General features: G+C 35.5%; 1 long non-coding RNA gene across 1 annotated transcript; it reads left to right on the top strand.

The window, feature by feature from the left end:
- Positions 1-9,380: 9,380 nt before the first annotated feature.
- LOC136847788 (uncharacterized) lies at positions 9,381-21,825 on the top strand. The gene is made up of 3 exons (XR_010855839.1): positions 9,381-9,651; positions 17,589-17,723; positions 21,773-21,825. It is a non-coding gene; the product is annotated as an uncharacterized lncRNA (long non-coding RNA).
- The last annotated feature ends 2,854 nt before the right edge of the window (positions 21,826-24,679 follow it).

Here is a 24,679-nt window from a genome sequence, read left to right as displayed (position 1 = left end):
CTTTATATTTTTATTTGAAATCCTACTTGAGAGCAGGTACTGCTAGATAACACTATTTGAAAGTTAATTTGAATATTCAGCAAGAATTGACGAAGTGCTAAGTACTAATGTTCATTTTTAAACTATATGGTTTTTTAATAGTATGTATATGTGGAACCTGTTTTATTTAGTCTTTTTCATTATTGTTAACTATAAATAATTTAAGCTATGTGTGTGGTAAGTATTTCAACTGCCAGACAGTGTTCTCAATAGATGGTGGTACTCTACCTAAGATCTATGCCTATTTTCGTTAGGTTGGGTGTTGTATACCGACAGTTAAATGTATATAGAGATTAGAAAAAAATGTGACCTTTGGGAAACATTCAAAACTACAGTTTACTGTACTTTTTTTTATGTGCACCAAAAGCATTGATTTTCAATTTCAGCTGTGCTTGAGAAGAAACCATTTTGATGTTTTTTTTATTATGATGTTAATTGGCTGTTCATTTTCTTTCTGTCTTGTTCAAGGTACTGGTAAAAGAGTACTAAAATATTTTTACTGAGGTATCCATAGGAGATCTAATTGCCAAGTCATTCTTATCTGTATATTTTAGGAACCCTGAGAAGATGCTTGATGAAGCTGCAGCTAAAGGACCCTTTTCTCATTTTGATGTTTGTACAAGTTTTTTGAGAAGGTATTTCAAGACTAGTAACTTTCCTATTGAATTTTTGTAAGAATATGTGCATATAAAGAATGAGTCCACCACTCTTTGCTAGATGGTAGAATGGTATAATTACAGTTATCTTAGATTTGTTTTGTAATCGTCATATTTTTCTCCATTGAAAGTGTGGTGGTGGAATGGTGAAGATGCACAAAAGAATACTGAAGTAAAAGAAATATCCTTCAAGCTCTTTCAGAGGATAGAGGAGATATGGAAGAGACATATCATAGGGGCAGAACAACGTGAGCCATGAATTGAGAAACCCTTCACTACAGATAGGTTTATAAAGAGGAAGGTTAAGAGAGGGGACCAAGGACGAAGAACAAAATGAGGCAGGAAAAATTAGGCAATTGCAGTGAGGATTAATGAAATGTAGAGAATGTGTATGAACTAGAGAATATTGGATAACAAGGAATACAGTGATATATTACTCTCGTTACTCACGAGGAGAATTGCTCTGGCTATTTAAGACGATCATACTACAGAAAACATAATGAAGGTGTGGGAATTTTACACGATTGCTGATCCCATAAATGTTATGAAAGAACCATGAAAGCTACCAGACTTGATAAAAACTCCTATGGGAAAAAATTTTGGCAATATGTTGATGACCTAATTTGCTGTGGAGTCTCTGAGTAATAAAATTTTGACTGGCGAAGAAGGTGGTCGTAGAAGGGTTTAAAGATATGACTACTGGGTATCAAGGTTTAATTGATTGCACCCCAACTGAGCTAAAAAGGTAACTTGATGGAGTTGACCCAAAAAGACTATGCAAGATGAAGAGCTGGAGCCAAAAGGTTGTTAGATAACATGACAGATTGTTGGTTCACTGCTTTCTTTGACTAAATTTTCGTAATAGTGATCTGTTGTTCAAGTATGCCTTGAAAGTGAAGGAAGGGGCAGAAGCAAACACAACTTAAAAGTCAATTTAAAAGAAATGAAAAAGCAAAAAAGTCAAACAGAAATCACTGTAGTTCCCATAGGTCAAACCAGAATCCTGACGCCTCATATCTACCCCCTTCACCTCTTCAACCCACAGCCACACCTCCAACTCATTATTTAAAATGTATTGACAGAGTGATGATGGACCACCCAGTAACAGAAGAAATGATAATAATGCTCTGCATTTAGTAGACATTTGTCTGGTATGTTTGCATGGCAAGAACTGCATTGGCTTGTTTGCATTACCATTTCCATCATCATCAGGGTTCAATGTTGCCTAGACATCAGGTGAAAGAATTAAGTGGAAGTGGATACATAATAGCATAAGGTGAGCAGTTATCGAAGATACAGTAAGATAATGTTTTCTATAGGTACTGTGATACATTTTTTAATAAATTTCATAACATAAAAATAAACTGCAGCATATATATATATAGTATTGTAGTACAGATACAGTACTTGCATTCTCTCTCTCTCTCTCTCTCTCTCTCTCTCTCTCTTCTCACCCAGAATTGTTACCAGGTGTACTAAAAATGGGTATATTTACTGTACTGCATTATATTTTTTGGTAAATAGTCAGCTCTTTGTAATAGATATAGGTAAAGGTTATAACCAACAGTACACTGTACAGTAATGAGATTCAGTTTGGAGAGTTCTCAGATTCAAGGGAGACTTATAATGGTGACAATACCATACTGTACTTCTTCCAGCTCCTGGTCATGTATAAATACAGAATGGTGCTACAAGGGAGAAATTATGAACATCCATTAGCAAATAGGGAAAGCTGTAACAATTAACAAATAACGAAAGCATGAGAATATAGATGTTATAGAATGAATAATAGCAGCCAGTGCAGTAATAATAGCAATTGCGGTTGTAATATTACATTCAAAGGACAGAGGCAGCACAAGAAGAATAATAAAAAAATATCTCAGCTCAATCCCGAGTCTGGGATTGAGTCTTCTCCAGCTGTTTATCTTGTTTCCTTTTGTTTATTTCTTTGCTTCTCGTGTGTTCTTGGATGCAGTCTCTCCATCTTCTCTGAGGCCTTAATTCTCTTTGTGTCCCTGGCATTTCCATTTCCATGATCTCTTGCAAAAGGTCAGTCATCATCAATAACACACACTTGTGAACTCAAGATGAAACACAGCAGTAGATAGGCATGTCCAGCAACAGCTGACCTTAACTATAGACAGTTATGAAGGTGATTGTTATAACAGTAATTCAAGCCTTTGAATAAATAATAATGATAGAATTGGCAAAATACAGTATACTAAAATGGTAGGGAAAGGATACGAACAAAAGCAACCGGCTGCAGTCCTTTTAAAATGTAGAATGCTTGTTTGTCCATTTTCCATTAAATGATATTATTCATATAGCTTTGCTGTTCAATCAAGATGTCTTGGATTAGTGAGTTAAAACTTTATTGTATTCTGATGGGACAAATTATTTGGTAGTATTGTAGTTTTTTTTATCTGGTCAGTTTTTGGTTAATATATTTTTAAAAATCATCTATGAACATCGTTTAAGCCGACAGTAATCATCGATAGGGAGCTTCCATAGACGTGATAATGACAGCAGAACTACAGTATTTTGGCTTCCCAGTGACAGAAGAACGCTGCCTAGCTCTGTTCCATGTCAGGTGTGTTTGTCAGGCCTTTTGTAACAATGTGCCCCAAGTATGGAATTCAATTTGCAAATTCCACCTGGTGGCTGTCAGGGAGTATTCGTGGATATTCAGTGAGAATATACAATATAAGGACCAGTTTCATATTTAGTTAAATTATACTGTATATATCAAATTGGTCTGCATATATCTGTATAGCAGGTAATAGGGGTTGTTTTTTGTCATTCCATTGACTGAACGACCGACTGGATGCAAACTCAGTTTAAAATTCGGCGTGCACTTGTAGGCACTGGATATACTGAAAGAATACCACTCTGAGTCCATTGGAGGAGCCAGAGACGCCTTGTAACAATACCTCAGCTGACAGAAGTCCTGCATGGAGAATCAGTAAAATATAAGTGTACTACCTCTGTAATGCTTCAGGAAAGTTTTAGAAAGCTTTCTGTATCAGTCTTTCATTTCAGCAAAACATGAGTACAGTAGAGGTAGATAATAAATAATTGTTCATTATGGCAGATGACAATTGTTCATTAGTTTTTCAGGGTAAAGATGTAGTTTGAGCTGATCATTTCATGTTTAGAAATGAATGTCTTACTATACGGAGAGAATCAAATATCTTTCATGTCATCTGCATCTTTAGCATGAGTTTGATTAGTGGCGTACTGATTCCAAAAGAAATCGACTTACAATGCAGTTAGCAAAATATAAGTCACTGACTAGCAAAAACTTGGGAGTTTTGATTGTTAAAGATTTCAAGGAAGGCTAAAATGATCTTAAATTCTTGCAACAGTCCCATCTCCAACTGCTTCCCTCACTCTTGATAGTTTGTTTATCATGAGCATGAAAGTTCTGATGTCTTTCCAGAGATGTTGGAAACCCCGGAAGTGTAATTTTCAGGACATGGTATGCTCTAGTTGCTTACCAGATATCCAACACTGCCTCAAGGCAAATTGTAACTTGCTGCTTGCCTGTCTTAGTACTGTATTGTAATGTGACCTCTCAGGCTACCATTTTGCCTCCACTGTAAAAACTTTGGCCAAATGTGTTAATATTGAGGGCAAACAATGTTAGTGTATGCTACGAAGATTCCTTTGTAACTCAAGTTCCAGATTCTGGCTCCGAAGTTGATTTAGCATTCAAAGATTCCCAAATTCCTTGAATAGCCTGCAGAAAGGTGTGTATTGAGTTTTAAAAAAGGCCTTGTTACTGGTAACAGGTGATTACATTTTGAGAGAATTACCAATAACGTTTTGATAGAAAGGACCTTTTTAGGGTAGTCAATTTGGGAATACTTTTTTGCCTGTGATTGAACATGACTCTGTGACATAAAGGAAGTCAAAGCTCTGATATCTTAGTTGCTGGATGGTCCCTATTTAAGATATATGTCGTGGAATATTAAAGATTAGATTTAAATCATCAAGAAGGGCTCAGAATCTGCACAAATCAGTGCAATTTGAAACTGGCGAACCACCTTGCTTTCGTCACTGGGACTTGATAACTTTAGCAACATGTCATAAAAATTCAGGTAGGAGACTCACCAACTCAAAAGCTGTTCAATCCATGAAACATTTTTGTAAAAAATCATTTACCATCATTCCGAATTAGAGGCAAGAGAGTTTTGGTTCCACAATTACAAGCATAACATAGTCCATTTTTCAAACAGATTAGGTTTTTATTTCACAAATTATTTGAATTTGGTAGAAATGTTGATGTTTGATCCTTGCTGATGAATGCATTAAAAGAAATGATGCTTATAAAACTAAAGCTAATAAAGAAAAATTTTTTATACATTATGCATGTTTTGTCAGAAATTATGCTGACTAAAATTTTTAAGATTTGAGCAAATTTGGAAAGAGACTAACAAATTTCCTAGAAGTCTGTTGTAAATGTAAATAATGTTTCTTTAAATGCAAACAACGTTTCGTTAAATGGAAATGATTGTTCTTTCAATCACTGATTGTGCGGGGCGTTGATAAGAAGTTACATTGAAATCCTTATAAAGCAATGTATTGGTTTGTTTTAATTTTTTTAATGTTATACGTATAGGGATTTTTAGTAGATTTGGCGATTAGGTATTAAAAGGTAAATGTTTTTATTGTATCTGATAAAAACTGGGCATTACCAAGGGAGTTTGCAGCGCTCTTTCAGTCCCTAAAAGCATTCACTTTGAGTCTTCTGCTTTACCTCTACCCCCCCCTCCTTTCTTCCATTTTGTAGTTCAACCTGTCTAGCTATCACTTCTTAGTGCTTCTGTTTTTTCCCAAGTTTTATCCTTAGATCCTCGTACTTCATCTTATTTATTTCCTGGGTCTCTTTATCTTGTTTAACCAATAGATCTCTCTTTTCATGGTCTGATCAATTATGGCAGTATAAACTATAGTCATAACGCATATTCTGAGTGTTTCGTGAATATTTCGAAGGAGGGATTAATTTTTTTTCTTATTTGAAAATAAAAGCAGGTATCCATTTTTTCTTATTTGAAAATAAAAGCAGAAAATTGTTACCGTGGTCTGCTTAAAGTCCTGTTTAACGATAACTAGGAAAAACAAGCAGAGATTGTACATTTTCATAATAAATTACCAAGTAATGGTGAGCAAATTTGATATAATGCGATTAAAACTCTTGGGTGATTGCCTTCAAGAAGTAAACTTTTCGGGGGATGTCGATAAAAACAGAGCATAGTTTCCAAGTGGAAAAATCAACTACATCATATTCATCATAATCATCATCATTATTATTATTATCATCATCACTGTCCAGGTTTATTTTTGGAAGCTTCATATCACAACCTTTTGACTGTATGTGGGTTTCATTTATTTGTCAATATCAGTTTCTAGCTTTCTCGAAGAACTTATTCTTGCGTGTCTTTTGGTTTTTTAAATATATAGGTCTATTCTTGTATATTATTTCGTATGCTTGTATGGAAGGGGTCACCCAGTGAATGTATTTACTGGTTTCATCAAAATTCATTCAGAGACATTCTCAACCAAACATATCTTCTTGAAGTGAATAATAGTATTGTAACTTTAAGGCTGCAATAATGGTGATAGATCTAATATGTCCCGTATACCAAGGCACATTTGGAAATTGGGAATCGAAGAGAACAGCCATTTTAAAATTATAAAAAAATAGAGAGCTATTAGATAGGAAAATTATTATTCACATTACAAGGAGCATTGTCAGATATATTACGAATTATGAGGTTCATATTCGCATTTGAAACAGAAACAGATGATATACAGTCATAACAGTTTTTTTAAGAAAAAGAAAAGGCCGAATACATTCTGCGTTAGCAGTTTTTCTTTTTTTAAAGGCATTTAACGTCCAGTCAATTTCACATTTTCCCTTTAGTGTCTAACTCCTGTAGACCTATGTTATTTTTCCGTCAGTAGCGTTAGGTTTAACTTTTGTGAAAACGGACTCGAGTGAAGATGACACTTTAGAAGTTTAGGATTTAGACGTAACCCATTTCCGCTCTGGAATTATATATTGTTGTCGGCTGTCACTCACCGTTAACCAGCAGAAAAGGATAACAATATCGTCGAAAAGTGGAGGATTACCGGCGCCTTTCTTAACTTAGTGGACGTCCTTGAGGATCGGGTAGCGAGGAAGCTAATCCGAGACAGGGAGTCGTTTTCTTCGAGTCGTTGGGGCGGTTCGGTTAGATCTGCCGGAGTGATTCAGTTGCAACCCTCTGATGCAACTTGCTTGTTCTGGCGGGCTGCGCCGCTTGTTTACACAGACGGATTCTGGCTTTTGATATTGATATGAAGAGACTGCATATTTTTGTGCGAGAAGGTTTATGTGGATTTTTTCATTTTGAATTTACTGTAATATAGTATAGCAGTCGCTTAGGCTATTATAATCGGTTTGATGTGGGTTGTTGTCACGCTTTGATGTCATTGGGCCTATTAAATAAATTTCATGATTATTTTTCATTCTCTTCATTTAAGGAATCTTGGGTGTGTTGTACTATGTACTGTATTAGTTTGATATATATATATTATATGTATATATATATTTGATATATATATATATGTATGTATATATATGTATATATATATAATATATATATATATATATATATATATATATATATGTATGTATATATATATATATAATTATATACTATATAATATATATATATATATATATATAAAAAGAGGGTAGATTTTACAGTGTTATATTTCAGAAACGATTGTTTCTTTAACATCAATGGAAACAGTAGCTTTTGAAATATAACGCTGTAAAATCTACTCCCTTTGTTGTTTTTACTGGCAGCCTTTATAAGATGGAATTCCGTTATAACAGCACATATTTTACAGCCATATATATTATGCACCATGCTCCTTTTTCCAGTGTGGAAGGACTGGCACAAGAAAGGGCGACGTTGTTTGATGCTAGTACCCATTTTAAGTTGGGAGGACTGGTGGGCGGTAGTGGAGAAGCAATCCATGGGCCTAGCACATGTGAGTGATGCTGCATCACTCAGCTCAGCAGCCTACTTTTGGTGACTGTGTCCTATTCACGGTAGACGATGAGGTCTCCCCATCCTTAACCCAAGGATGTCTGATTGCTCATCATACATAATATATATACGTATTTGTATATTGATGTATACATATATATTGTACCATGTGTATGTAGTATACATAATGCACTATATATAAGTATACATATATATATATATATATATATATATATATATATATATATATATATATATATATATATATATATATCATTAATAAGAATAAATTTACATCAGGACATTTTAATGCACGTTGAGAAACTGGTTATTTTCGAGCGCAATTCGATGAAAAATTCTCTCATATCATGTCTTTCTCGATTATTTATTTTGAGGTTTCAAGGAGGTTAGAATTTTTTCTTTGTACATTTTTTTTTTTTTTTTTTGTAAGAGTTACAGATTCTGTTCCTAAACTGTTTCAGGTAGGCCTATAAGACTGAGGTTCATTAAATATATTTTATTGAACGGCATTTCTGTATTTGCTGCCTATGGATAAGAAGGTAAGAATAATTTTCTTTCGTTTTTACCTCGCTACCTTAGAAAGAAGCTTCCATTTTTAAAAAAACTCCTGGACAAAAGAGCTAAGCCACTTACTCGTACATCACACTCCATGTTATTTCAGTTTTATTGTCCGTGACTTGTTATAGGAAAAGTTGACCGCGAAAATTCATCTCATTTCCCCTTTATGCTTGAAAAGCCTAGTTCGTTTTATGTTAAGCGGTAAACTACACAGGATTTTGTAGAACATGCTGTAATAATAATAATCAATGGATCATCTCGATTTAAAGTTCTTGCTTTTGTTAAATAAAACTGGCATTGTGCTTATGCCAGTTAATGGTCTTGCTCTTACGATCATATTTTCCATTACCTTATAGTGTCTTTACACAATAGGTTACAAAAGTAATGGTGACATAAAAAATCGGCACCGTTTGCAGAGGAAGGATAATCTGTTCGATACGTTCCATAACAGTGGCAATATAATCTAAATGGACACACTGCAAGTTTGATTAATAAGTGCTAGTAGTGTTATTATACAATATATTTTTACTAGAAACAATCTCCTAATGACTGTTGTAAAACAATTATCAGTTGTACTATTAGGCCTATAGTCTACGCTTTCTAAAATATAAGGTAACCTGGTAATTATCCTATAAACAGAATGGTCCAGCTGATAAGCGTATAATTATGAAAAGGATAAAAGTATATTACATGGTTAAATGCATATTCGAGTGTTTGCTGAAACAGGAAAAAGTGCCTGTTTATGATAGCAATATAGGCATTCAGAAACCTTTAGTATAGTTAAAGAATTATGTAGCCCTTGGGTACAGTACCACATTTTAGATGTACGTATGTCAGTTACAAAAGTTGATGAAAGTACACTTTGACCTTTTTCCTTGCCCCAGGCAGTTAACTAGTAAAGTTAATATTTAAAATTTTGCTACTCTCTTAAAAAAATATTAGAATATTTTGGTTAGTACTGTAGATATCACTTCTTTTGGACTATAAGGCTCTGTTACTTACAGTACCAACCTGACTGTGGAAGTTAAGATTGTTAGCGTAATTAATGACCTATTGTGCTCGTTTACGAAAATAATTTATAACAAAAGATGAATAAGACTTGTAAATTAGGCCATGATGATATTTATAACAAATTCAGTTGAGGTTATTAAAATATTTTATTGAGAACGCCACCTGGGGACTACGTGTAAACGTTTGGCAACAACGTTCCAAAGATGTAACATGTAACTTGACGTTTTGTGAAATGCTTTAACATGAAAGTGCTTTTATATAATATAGTTTACCGTCGCGTCTTGGACTGAATTAAGTAAACGAAGCCGGAGAACATTTCTTTGGTATGTATGAATATAGCCTATTATTACCCACAATATAACTAAGCAGGCCTACAATCAGAAGTTAGGCAGGCCGTGAACCTGGGTGGTTGCTTAGGCCTACAATAATTAACGTGAACCGTGCAGTGTTTCAAGGCCAATCATTAACAAAGATAATCGTAAATAGAGGAATTCTAGTTAGTGATTAAATTAGGACAACCAAGATGTCACTGTTTTACAGCCTAGGCCTACAGGCACAGCTGTCCCGTAGGAGTTAAGCGTCGTCAGTGCACCTCACGCAATGAACAGTAGGTATTACCATTCCTTTACTGTACCTCCGTTCATATACTTTTTCTTCCTTTCCACCCTCTCCTAACAATTGTTTCATAGTGCAACTGCGAGGTTTTCCTTTTGTTACACCTTTCAAACTTCTGTTACTGTCTGCACTGAATGACCTCAGAGGTACCAGTGTTAGGCCATTGACATAAAGCTTATATTCCAGTTCCAGAATAAGCCTATATCTCACTATGTTTATAAACTTGGTTGGTTTGGGGATAATATTGCAGAATAGTACTCCATGCGTTGTTCTGCTATACACAGTCAAGGGGTCCAGGTGGTGGTGGATCCCCAGGCCAGGCTAGGTCAGGGAAGAGTGCCCTAGGATAGGTTAGGTTAAGTGCAGGTTAGGGTAGGATGCTTCCTTATTGAAATATGTATATGCTTTTAATTAGGTTTTGACTCATCTGCACTTTTGCTGGGAGTTTAGATTTAACATATGCAGGCATTATGCCAACACAGACTTAATGCTGTTAGGTGCCCATAAGTCTATCAAGGTATGATGGGGGTAGGAGGCTGTGGTTTGGACCACAAAATTGTCCTTTGCCAACATACCTGTGAACTAGCCTATCACTTCAAGTTTACTTGGACTACATATTTCATACTTCCACTGACACTTCATTCCAAAACTGGTGAATTTGCCCAGTTAACATCAAAATCTGATACATTTTGATACAAATAGGACAAATTTGATATTTTCTTTGGAAATGCTTGGTTAATAATTTGCAGCCACCCCTATAATTAAAATCAGCAAAATGGAAGACCCCAGTAAGAAACCAGGATTTTTGGGAGGGTAGGAAAATATGAAGAAGTGGAAAACAAGGTTATATAGTAAACGTAATCTTCCTAACCTATTTACCTCAACCTTCTTCAACTAGATTGTTTAGGATGCTAAGTCCTACTTGCCCAAATCTAGAATTGTTTGGTCCCACCCCTTGAGCCCTCCACCTTACCTTACCTTAAAGGTATTTTTTCTCACTGGAGTTCAAATCTTTGTTAACTGTGGGAGATCTAATTGGCTAGCCAAGTATTAATGGCTGAAATACATATCAGATTCACCCTGCAACCTCATGTAAAAACTATTGATAAAAAATGTTAAACGATTAACTTTATGCTACTGAATTGGCTTCATGCCTGAGAGTATAGGTCCCACACATTATACACATAAAAGAATGGCTGTTTATGATGTCACCATTTCACAGGCATAGTAAGGCTGATAACATAAGAGTGAATGGAGAGTATTATGCAATAGTGAAAATGTATGTTCTGGAACACATGATGCCACACTACAAATGTGCAGCTTGTTCAGAAGCTGCACATGGTGCAACAGTCAGTATGGATTGGGAAACCCTTGGGTACATATGTAGGAAGAGTGATAATTTGATTTTGAGTCAGTTAACAAAATTAAGATAATTTTAAAACATAAATAGATCCAGATCTGTTATTTACTCTTTTCAAGGCATTTTTGCTTAGAGAAAAATGACTCGAATCAAGTAAGAAGGCAATTTTTTGTTATTTTTGTAAGAAAAAGGTGTAACTATACAGGGTGAATATCCATTGAATATGCTGGTTAGCTTAGTCCAGGGTGGGTAAGCTTAATTTTAATATTTTGGCTGGTTACATATCTGCAGGTGTTTATTGGAGGTCAAGAGCTTCAGTGATGTTAGGGTATGTATGGTAAGTTAAGGTTAGGTTAGTTTTGTTATGTGATGTGCCGGCTTCAGGTGTAACATAATTTTCCTCCTCTTGTATTTCATGGCCTCCGAGGTAAATGCAGTTGCATTGGTATATACCATTTGAGAATGGGTTATTTTTTGGTGTTAATAGGAAGCACTGTTAAATACAGTGAAGTGTATTGACAGTCCAGATACATTGTGTCATCTATATTACCTAGCTTAGGCATAGTCAGTAAGACTTAGAAATTAAGGATTAGATTCTTTAGGCTTTGCTGTACATGAAAGGTGTTTAAGCTACCTAAATGCATGAATAAATTTTGGTTTGATTCTAACATGATAGGCCAGATCAGTGAGAAGGGAGATGTTATGTTTATAGAATTCACCCATATATTGAAGTCTGTGGAATTTTTTAGCTGCACAGGCTCAGTTTGAAAGGTTCAAACCTTCAATTTTTTTTCTTAGAAAACCAAGTGTAAATTTTTCGTTTGAATTTTTTTCATTATAGCCATATTTATCTTTGGGAAAACAACCCTTCTTCATAACGTAAGGTCAAAAGAAAGATGCCAAGCAAAGAAGCTGAATGATGGAAAACGACCTTTCTTCACAACGTAAGGTCAAAAGAAAGATGCCAAGCAAAGAAGCTGAATGATTAGCATATATTTATGTCACTTGAAAAACGGAACATGTGGCTTAACAACCCTACACCATTTCTTTCCTTCGGTTACCAGGCAACGGACTAGTCTTCACTTTCCTTTTTTGTTCTAATGTGGGCTAGTGCTCATGCTGTTAACTTTAAACAATTAGTGTAGTGGCCCAGTTGTGGTCAGAGCATCCTCCCTAGTATTTTGGTGTATGTGGCCCTCTGCGTGGGCTTGTTGTCAGTACATTTGTCTGTGAGGGTTCAAGTATATGTCACTGTATTTAGTACTGTTTAACAATTTCCCGTTCTTTACACGCTCAGCCTTTTAATATGGAACCATGTAATGGTGGTGGACGTATTATAATCCAAGTATATTTCTGAATATAGAAATATGATGATTGCATCCCAAGAATAGATATTTTCGCCCTCTTATCTTACCAGAGTAATAAAAGCAAAGAGAACAAAGCTCTCATATCCCAGAAGATTGTTCTCACTGACAGGCTTCTGACACTGGAACTTGATGTCCTTCGTAAGGAACTCGTCTCATTTCTTCAGATGTAGTTGTTGAATTTTATTTATGTTACTGTCTGTCCTCAATAACCCTTCAACTCCTTTTTAGTCAGTTATCGATTTTCTTAAGAAAACAATGGATCTGTTGTACTTGTGTGGATGATAATGTTTTGTGAAATGTTAGGCGAGTTTGTCTCTTCCTTTGAAAAGGTCTGTTACATAATTGTAATGAATTTTTCTTCATGCTGGCGTTCAAAAAAATCGATAGATTAATTTCGTCATTTGAAAATTTACATCTTGTTTTAGGCGTGGCTTTTCCGTTGAATTCTTTAAAAATGTTAAAAGTGATAATTTCAGAGAATTATTGATTCAGCTGATGGGTACATGGAACGTAACATCTCAGTTATCTTAATGGTGGTCATTAATGGCATGCAAAGGAATATCTTGAGAATAAAGCACTGCCTTTAGGAATAGAGGTCACTGATAAAGATTACCCAGAAGCAATATAGATGACACAAAGTAACGAGAGACAGCAGTACCACTCGTATAAAATAACACCTTCCTTCCACACCCTATTGACTTGTACGGCTTCATGCTTATTGCCGTTCTACCATGCCCCAGTGGTTTACCACATTTCAGCTTATGTGACTGCGGTGTCGGTACTGTAAACGACTCCTTGTTGTTGTCCTTCGTTGAGAGACCGGCGGTGTAGGCAGCATGTTACCATCGGGTGTTCATTGGTAATCATCCATTCAAATACTGACCAAAATGTTGCTAAGCTTCATTTATAATATTTTTTTTTCATTATGACAGCAGCATTAACGATATCTGGAAATGCCTCGTATGGGGGCAGTGCTGCCATCATGCATCTCACGCGGTGCACTGGAAGCATTACTTAGAGGCTCTGCACAGTCCCCTCGACCCTAGTGCTACCCCTTTACTTCCTTTTACTCTACTTCTGTTCATATTATCTTTCTTCCACCTTACTTTCCACCCTCTCCCAACAATTATTTCACGGTGTAACTGCGAGGTTTTCCTCCTGTTACACCTTTAAAGCCTCCTTTACTCTCAGTTGCTCTTTCAGCGCTGAATGACCTCATAGGTCCCAGTGCTTGGCTCTTTGGCCTAAATTTGATTTTGATGTTTGAAAAGTCATATTTATAGTTTGAATTATTTGTCCATAATTTTTTTACGATACTCTCTCATATTTTTCGAAAGAATAATTGTACCTTTTTTGGCACGAGGAATTTTTCCTGTTTACCAGCTGAAAATTATTTCTAGGCAAAATAAGATTAACCCTTACATGCAGCGTATTAAGAGTAACTTATTTCCTAAGTAGGGTTATAATTTTCGTAATGCCATTCATCATCTTCCCTTCAAATGAAGGAATGGACCTAAGGAAATTTAATGTTGCAAATGCACTGTATCTGTATCGCTCAAACTGAAGCGCGTCGATTGCATTGCACCTGGTCTGAATTTTTAGTTTAAGAATACTTTTATATTATTGAATGCACTGCCAAAAGTTATGTACTCGCATTTAGGTAAAAAGTATTTGCATTGAGATCAATGGATCGTCCAAAGTTAGATAAACCCGTGAAGATAGTTATTACTTATGTGTGACATGCCCGCGCCTGCATATACAGTATGTATATGTATATATATATATATACATACATACATATATATATATATATATATTATATATATATATATATATATATATATATATATATATATATATATATATATATATATATATATATATATATATATATATCTATTTACCATAAATTTATTATATTTATTTACCGCTCATTGAGTATCTTTCTCCTTTTAAACCAGGTCGGAACAATATCCAGGCTATATTGAGATACTCGGATATATCTGAAAGCTTTTCCCTTTTATTTCTAAGACCAAAACAGGACTTGGGCCAATACTCGAAATATTAAACAGGTCAGTGTCATGTTTGAAGGGTACTGAAAGCAAGTTTCTAAAAGTAATTTATTGCAGAAAACCATTATCAAAAGAAAAATGAAGAATAACTAGCATGAAAATTCACAAACTCCTTACAAATGCAAAATCATAATCGCGTTCAACCAAAAAGGGGAAGAAACAGTAGTGAGTAGAAGACAGAAAACCTTACCTTATTCAGACCGATAGTAAGAGAACAAGTAACGAAAATTAACTCACACCATTATCTAAACCCTTATCTGCCACCACTTACATCTAATTAATTATTTTCCTTGCTTAATACGTTAAGCCGCTGATTACTAATACCAATGGACCGCTCTGTGTGCAATATTTACAACAATGCGACATCCAGATCCATTGCCATCATTTCGGAGTACGTATTCCTGATACAGCGATCAATAAACATTAAATGATTTCCGTACCGGATCTAGGAATGAATCATGCCTTGTAACGCCCAACTTTGACGACGACTAGCGTGGCAGCGGCAGTAGAAGGAACTTTAGAGTTCACAGCAGTAAACAGCAATAGGTCTACTATCAGTCCGCGATGCCCACAACAACACAGCTACACATCAAATAACTGTAGGGTTTGCAGCATAGTGTCTCTACTGCTGCAATAAAAGCTGAAGCTGTGAAATAACGGCGCACCACTTCACTATAACACGAGAGAACTCTTGCAGTTTTTCCCCTCTCACCGTCAATAACCAGAACAAAAATCACTGCATTCAACCCTCTGGGTAGAAATCCTTCCTTGCTCTGTGCAGAAAACAGCAGCAGCATATATCCTCCGAAGGATCAGTGTCAAGTCTCCTCAAAAGTCTCGAAGGACAGTCTTCCATAGATTTCAATTTGAAAAATCCTTCGAAAGTATCCGTTTGAGTCCCTTCAAAAGCTCAGAGTGAAGTCCCGTGGTTGCTTTAGAATTCAACTGCCGCGAGAGACTGCTCGTGACCGCCTAACACCAAACCACCACATATAAGAAAATAACAACCAAATAACCTCATGGGTGTGGTACCTTAGCTACCTAACAGTCGTAGGTTGAAGGCAAGCATGATTCATTCTTCATTTCTTGAAGAATAACAAACAAAAATTTCTTTACGTTAACTTTAATGTAAACATTAGATTACTGTATATCTTCATTACCACACACACACACACACACACACACACACACACACACACACACACATATATATATATATATATATATATATATATATATATATATATATATATATTATATTATATTTACTACATACTGTTAATTAGCAGTATCGATGTTTTTCAGTAAATTCAACGTTTCGTAAGCAAATAAATATGCTTTTCCATAACGATTTATACCTTACGAAATGCGTAGTTGACTCGTTTTGTGTCATGTGAATCAGTAATTCGAACTGTAAAAAATTCCTGTCAGAGATTTTTGTGGAGCCATGTCTGGTAATAAGAGTAATGTAGTAGAAGTTGTTTTCAAATCAATGGCATCTTAAATGCTGACTTGCTGTTCGTGACTTTGACGGGAAGCTATTACGCGCGCTAGATATGTCGAAAAAAAGAAAAAGCTGAAAAGTTTAGCCTTTATAATAACTTCAACATCAAATAATATATTCTCCCAAACAGTCTCTTTATCATAGCTTTATGTTAGGAGAACAAATTGTTAGTTGTTGTGGACGTTTAAACAAAATCAGAAGAAAATTGTTAATTGTTGGACGTTTAAACAAACAAGAAGGAATATAAACGTTTAAACAAATCAAGAAGGAAGGAATTGGTATGGACGTTTAAACAAATCATGAAGGATGGATGTTTAAACAAATCATGAAGAAGGAATTGTTAATTGGTATGGACGTTTAAACAAATCATGAAGAAGGAATTGTTAATTGGTATGGACATTTAAACAAATCATGAAGAAGGAATTGTTAATTGGTAAGGACATTTAAACAAATCATGAAGAAGGAATTGTTAATTGGTATGAACATTTTAACAAATCATGGTATTATTTATTCTCAGGTGATTATATAGAGTTTTATGTATTTTTATGTGTTATTGTTGTGTGATACATAACAATAACAATAAATTGGTCAAAAATACGTGTTCCTAATACATTTCAGATCTTATGCTATGACACTCTCTTGTTAAATACACTTAGTAAAAACTTGATCTGGGGAATATGATGGTTAGGAACATCATTATTGTTTGGGAAACAAGGAGATTGTTACAATGAGATCATACTCTTATTTAATTAATCTTCTCTCAGTCTTTCACTGGGGATGCAGTAGATGTACTAATATACATATATATATATATATATATATATATATATATATATATATATAAATATCTATCTATCTATCTATCTATACATATATATATATATATATATATATATATATATATATATATATATATATATATATATGTATATATAAAAATAACCATAAAAACGCCAAAAAAGAAGAAAATTAATGCTATATACTTCGGAGAACAACTGTCGAGGGAGACAGTTGTGTTCTTCGAAATATAAAGCATTAACTTTCAACCTTTTGGCATTTTTATGGGCTTCTTTATTAGACGCAATTCTGTTTTAACAGAAAATATTTCAGTCATATATATATATATACATATATATATATATATATATATATATATATATATATATATATATATATATATATATATATATATACACACATAGTACTATCCAATATCTTATACATATTTGACGTTTACGTACTAGAGATCATTGTTGGTGCCTATTATGACCTAGATTCTAGCTGTGACCAGAGGCCTTATAAAGCCTTTATGTTTGTCTTACGACTTTTTCTTTATTTCCAGGTGTGCTTGCGCGCTATTATGGTGGACTTAGTGTTTTTTTTTTTTTGTATTGCGTGTGTTTAAATGCAATGCCCTGTGTCTGGCATTTGCGTGACTTTGTTAGTTCCTAGAAGACAGTATCTTCTGGTAAACAAGGTAAGACGCGCAATGTTGTCTTTAAATTTTTTTTTTTGACGAGTTTGTTCATTTTTTTGTAATATCCGTAGTTAAAACGTTGTTGATTTCACTGGACCTAGCAGAAAATTATAACAATACTGACATAGTGTTAACATGGTCAAGGTAACATTGAACTGCTTATAATCTGTATACTATATTCTTTGATACAAGAAGGAAAATGGTAGAAAATAGTGTCAAAATGAATTTATTTATTGGTGACTGGCCTTAGCACGGCATGCCGTGCACCGATTGTTCTTGTTGATTGATTGACTGAAATGTTAAAACATTTAAAAGAAATTAATTTCTCTAAAGTCGCGTTGTAGACTGTGGACACTAATTTCAACAGTACATTAAGTATCACACATTTACTAGTATGAGTAAACTTATAATTTATTCATTATTAAATGCCCTTGGCAGAGGTAAACTTTCTACTACCTACTGTACACTTGTTATTAGTGCTGAATATTTTTCTCAACCTGTGTGTTTTTTTTTTTTTTGTGGAAGGCAGAATTTATCCATTTAGTGTATACAGAAGTAGGCAGAGTGTGATACTGGATTGCTGTATGGTTGTTAGTGAATGCTCTTGGGGATAGACGTCTAATGAGTTGAATTTAAAACTAAGGAGGAGGGAAGGGACGACGCTGCAGAACGATCTGTATTCCTCAGATGTGCTATGAAAAGTGTCATGGCAGAAAATAGCCTTAGTTTTTGAAGATAAATATTATTGCGCATGGTTTTTCATAGGTTTTATGCATGTCACTTTGAAATTTTAACGCAGTCTCTGTTCTTAGTTCGGCGACATCCATGTAGGGCGCTCTCTTGAAGTAGAACAAAAGCTCACAGTAACAGATAAATCGGCTTTGAAGAGGTGCAGAGTAATATCTTCATAGAAAAGTATCAAAAGGTATAAAACAGAGCTTTCATTTACTTGTTGATATTGTTATGGATGTTTACCATAAGAGAAAATAAAGTAAGGCTAAACGACTTTTGGAATTAATGAAGAAAGTACATATCATATAAGAGCAGAGCCAAAGCAAGAACTATAGAAAATTCCTAAATTTTGAAAGAAATTTGCTGCTGTCTGGAATAGGTCAGCAGGTGATGTAATAAGTGGGCGTGAGCCTGAACTCTAGTAAAACTTATTAAATAACCAATTGTCCAATGAATTCCTGCTCTGTAATTATCTTTGCTTGTTTGGCACTGTAATTTGAGATTCTGAATATCTGATGTTACGGGTGCTACCTACGATTCCAAACTTTCTTTTCACAAAATCTTTTAATGCCAGGAAACTAAGGATCTTTATGAAAGCTGGCTGTATGAAGAGACATTATAGCAAAAATGCCCCGTGCTTCGGACTTTATTTATTCAATTAGCATTGCAACGCTCCTTCAAAGCTTCCATTACTTTAGTTTTCCTGACTTCCATTACTGTTGCATGTGCCAGCGCACCACTTGGTTACACGAGTAGGGCTTGATAGACTAGCTTGGCAGATTGTTTGCAGAATGTATTATGGCTGAGCATACTTTACTGCAGTAAGTTTCTTACCGTTGTTGAGGATTTCTTTTTTTCTTCTTTAGTGATGTCATGTAATTTGCATGCAACCCTTCACTGCGGAAGCTTTTTCACGTGTGTTATCGGATTATCTCCACCAAGTTTGCATTTGCTACCTCATTCTCCTCCTGGCTTGCTTTGCTGGGCAGATAAAATCAAGTATGTGTTTAAAGTCAATTATGCGTGTTAGGTCGGTTACTACAGTTCATGTTTCACTTGGGATTTATAGTAATTTGGTTATTGTTCATCAGAGACCGGGAATGACGAAGTGTCTTAGCGATCACTATACAATGTTTTGGCTGTCTAGTTATATTTCGTAACATAGAAAATATATGAAAGTGAGTTATTGGTAATTTTACGTTTCATTAGTATCGAGGCTGAAAGATCGAGGTTGTTTAGATAGTTAGATCTGATTGTTATTCACATTGTGTAGACCCTTCTGAAACAAGGCAAAAATGCCAAATACTTGCCTGTTAGGTTTCATGATTTCAAATTCACTTTTGAGAAATATCCAGTCTAACTCTTCTCCTCTTGCTCAGAAAATCAGTATACTGATTAAGTATTTCAAGATTTTAGGGACCTGGCCATACTAAGGATTTTTTTATTTATTCTTTCATTCTGCCATGCTTTGAGTATTGTTCCCAAGTTTGGTCTTCGGCAGCTGACTCTCACCTTAAATTGTGGGACAAAATCTTTAATTCTCTTATTCCTGATCTTAGTATTGATATCTTTCACCGTCGTTCACTTAATTGAACGTGCATGTCGTGTAAAAAATTTTCATAACTCCGATCATACTTTGCATTCCTAGACTGCACTGTCCACCACAAAGTAATTGGTATCCAATTAATTTTAACAGACTTGTCTTTTCTTATGTGAGAATCATTGCCAAATCCTGCTGTGGCCAAGTTAAGGAATGATCTTCCTAATTATTTATTTGAGTCGTTGGAACCTGAGAAATTCTAAACAGGAGCAAATGCTTTGTTTGTTGAGCAGCTGACATGAGAAATACAAAACAGGAGCAGGTGCTTTGTTAGTTGAGTAGCTGATACGAGAAATTCAAAACAAGAGCAAATTCTTTTTTTTTTTTTTTTTGGTTGAGGAGCTGACATGAGAAAATCAAAACAGGAGCAGATTCTTTGTTTGTGGAGCAGCTGACACGAGACTCACTTCATGGTTTATTAATGTGCTATTTGTATTACGTATAACTTTGCTATTGCTCAATTTATTCTTTCGTACCAGCTTGCTTTCCCTACAAGGGCTCTTGGCTTAAAGCAGTATGTTTTTCCAGTTAGAGTTGCAGCATGTCTTGTAAAAATGATAATGATGTTATTCATACCAAGTTAATGCAGGGAAATTAGATAAAATGTTTTTAATCAGTTCTGTTCAGATAAGCATTTTGGATGTCAGTAAACAAAATATGTCGAGATTATGCGGGCTTAAATGTCAACTTTGCAGTAGCTACAGAGCTCGTTAGAAGGGTACTGGTTATCTGGATTTCATTTGCTCAGTTACAAAGTACAATTTTAAATTGATGTACATAGAATCTTGCGTGAGCTCTAGTGATAAACTGAATATTCTGTAGATGGGCATTTAACTTTGTGTGAGTCTTGGCCCTTTAATTGTGTTATGCGTTGACACGCCATCCAAATTTCAACTGTTGAATTAGTTATGACGCACTTGCACGTCATTTGAAAAAAGGAAAATTAAAAGTTCACAGTACATGTTTGACACCAGTAAAACATGGTAACTTATCGAGTAAGTCATGATTTTCTCCAGCGTTGCTCAGGAGTCTGAGGACAAAGGATTTGAAGAAAAAAAAATGCTGGTCACTTATCTCACAGTCCCAGAAAAATGGGTATTTTCCTTTTGCGTTTTACCGCATAAAAATGCAATCAATATCAATAACTTATGTAATTGGGAAAGAAATTTATCGTAGTTTCTCATGACATAAACTTATTTACCATATCTGTATTAGTCCGACTTATGTAAAGAATCATAGATTTGATCTGTTCACAGCTAACTTTAAGATGCCGTTATGTAATTTTTGAAATTTTTACTCCATGATAAGCTGTATTTAGCTTGAAAGTTACACCAAAATAAGTATCATATCGTAGAATATCTTATTGCAAACAAAACAGATTTTCAGATACTAGAGTTACTTATTAGACAAAGTGGTTAAATAGTTTTGAATGATGATAACCCTCGGTTATGGATTTTTCTCATCTTTTTAAATATTCAAAATTTACATGAATATATTTTTCTTGTCTAATGCAGTTTCTCTCTCTCTCTCTCTCTCTCTCTCTCTCTCTCTCTCTCTCTCTCTCTCTCTCTCTCTCTCATACACACACACACACACGAAATTTGAATAGGTCGTTGATGATTTGCACAACTAGACTCTTTGAAATTATGCCTTCCCCGAATATTTCTCTTGAAATTTGTTAATTTGCTCTCTTGAAAGTGTTGTATTTTATCTGCAGGTAAGGTGGAATCGTGCACGTAACGAGGAACCGCTCTCATCCCTTCAAAAGTGTAAGTACTAAATTGAACTGGCTTCTTTTCCTTTATTATTATAATTGGCATCCAAACTCAGTATGATTGAAAGAGACGGTAGGTTCCTTATAATTAAGAGGTTATATTTTCTGTTGGAAAGATTTTTGTCTTAGCTTAAGTTTTACATGGTAACGCATTTCTACGACCCTGGGCTTTCATGTATTCGATTAAAATAGGTCTTTATGTTTCATTTTTGTGATGGCTCGAAGTTCTTTTGAATATTTGTATATGTGCGCATGCGCTTGAGCGCATGTTCGTATGATGGTTTTGTGATGAATTCTTAATGACGAATATTTCTATTTGGGCATCGTTTTGGTTTTATGTATTAAGGAAAGAAACTATTGTAAATACAGGGCAGAATTGATTGCTGAATAAATTTGAGGCTTGTGTTGAAGTGGTGGAGTTCTCAGTTACCTCTTTTGGGAATCTTGGCAGGGAAGGGAATTTGGTAGAGGAGGCCTATAGCGAATGCACTTGTGATTTCTGCATTTAAGAGTGAATACTGTAATCGGATCCCACGGGGTCATTCAGATCTTCAGTAGAGGGTATGTTGGTGAGTGCTGGTGAGATCCCTCTTGAGCTGCTTATCCTGACTGTGCTGGCTAAGGTTGAATTAGTTCCAAAGATGCTTTCAGACTTCTTACTTAGTCTTGTTATAAAGAACGATTTTTTCAAACCTTCCGTAGAGACGCCCCTCGAATTCCATAACTATTTTCTTTCAGAGACAAAGAAATTTTGAATAAGTTATATGTAGAGAAACAATATTATGACTATAGATTCTTGAGAATCCCCATATGGCATGTAGGCTACCACGGGTTCTAGGAGGATGCTTGTGTGTGTGAGATCACTGTATAATATATGTATAGATGAGTGACCCCAAATTTGATGCTGGAGTAAAGTTTGGAGCAGGTTTTCGTAACGTTCAGTACAGTAACTTTTTAATTAGCATGTCCTCGATATTCGCAGCTGAATTGCATTCGGCTGTTATTTTAGTGATACTGAAGGAAATTGTAACTCATCTTGAGAGAGAGTTAGTGATAGTTAGAGATTCCCAGAGTGCGCCACAGTCCTTTGTTAATGGAAATTCTGCAATTAATATTTTTTTGTTAAGGTATATATCGAAGTGGTGACTTTTTGTGTTGTACCAGAGCACATTGTTGTACAAGCCACTTGGCAGTGTGATGTGTAGTAACCAGAATATGAAGTAAATTATCACGTAAGTTTTCCAGTGGATTGTGCAGTAGTTTGCCAAGGACATGGGAGACTGCCCTTTACCATTAAGGATGGGCCTCACCGGACCAGGTATGGATTTATAATATCTGGGCAATCCGAGCTGTTCTTGATTCATCCCATTGACTGTGCAGTACTTGCTGGTTGAGAGTTGGTGCTTTTGACTGTATAGCATTTGCTGTTTTGGAATTGGTGCTATTGATGGTGCAGCACTTGCTGGTTGAGAGTTGGTGCTGTTGATTGTGCAGCACTTGCTGTTTAAGAGTTGGTGCTGTTGATGGTGCAGCACTTGCTGGTTAAGAGGTGGTGCTGTTGATGGTGCAGCCTTGTTGATTGAGAGTTGGTGCTGTTGACTGTCAGCACTTGCTGTTTGAGAGTTGGTCCTGTTGATTGTGATTGTGCAGCACTTGCAGTTTGAGAATTGGTGCTGTTGATTGTGCAGCATTTGCAGTTTAAGAGTTGATGCTGTTGATTGTGCAGCACTTGCTGTTTGAGAGTTTGTGCTGTTGACTGTGCGGCACTTGCCGTTTGAGTTTGTGCTGCTGACTGTGCAGCACTTTCTGGTTGAGAGTTGGTGCTGTTGTTTGTGCAGCACTTGCAGTTTGAGAGTTGGTGTTGTTGACTGTGCAGTACTTGCTGGTTGAGAGTTGGTGCTGTTGATTGTACAGCACTTGCTGTTTGAGAGTTGGTGCTGTTGACTGTGCAGCACTTGCTGGTTGAGAGTCAATGCTGTTGATTGTGCAGCACTTGCAGTTTGAGTGTTGGTGCTGTTGACTGTGCAGCACTTGCAGTTTAAGAGATGGTGCGGTTGACTGCGCGGCGCTTACTGGTTGAGAGTAGGTGCTGTTGACTGTGCAGCACTTGCTGTTGGAGAGTTTGTGTTGTTGTCTGTGCAGCACTCGCTGGTTGAACATTTCATCGGTTCAGGTGTCATTCAGAAATTCCTTGAGAAAATGCAATTTATGAAAAGTATAAGATTGTGAGAAAGTTTGTAACCAAACATCATCTATTTCTATGCTGGGTATATTTATGGTGTGGAAATATTTGTAAAGCACTTAAGAATTTGTTTGTTTCTTACGAAATTTTATCAAAGCTTTTGTTTATTGTTTAAAACCAAATCTACTTCCGACATCGATGACCTCTTTTGTGACGACAATTTGCAACCATCAATAAATCAATCCTTAAACTGTTTATATACAAGTACTTAAGCATTTGGAATAATAATAATAATAATAATAATAATAATAATAATAATAATAATAATTTCATATTCTCGTGTAGCAGTAGTGTATGGTTTATGGACTCGACGTTTAGACTTGCGGTTCTCCAACCTGGGCTTATTTTCTCATAAGAGTAGTTCTTCGTTGGGAAAGCGGGTTCCGTTCTCAGCTACCACTCTGTTGGTCGCGAGTTCGAATCTCCGACCGGCCAATGAAGAATAAGAGGAATTTATTTCTGGTGATAGAAATTCATTTCTCGCTATAATGTGGTTCGGATTCCACAATAAGCTGTAGGTCCCGTTGCTAGGTAACCAACTGGTTCTTAGCCACGTAAAATAAATCTAATCCTTCGGGGCAGCCCCAGGAGAGCTGTTAATCAGCTCA

The sequence above is a fragment of the Macrobrachium rosenbergii genome, chromosome 17, assembly GCF_040412425.1.
Source record: "Macrobrachium rosenbergii isolate ZJJX-2024 chromosome 17, ASM4041242v1, whole genome shotgun sequence".
Taxonomy (NCBI): Eukaryota; Metazoa; Arthropoda; class Malacostraca; order Decapoda; family Palaemonidae; genus Macrobrachium; species Macrobrachium rosenbergii.
Note: the sequence above shows the minus strand (reverse complement) of the source record. Positions and strands in the feature narration are given on the sequence as shown.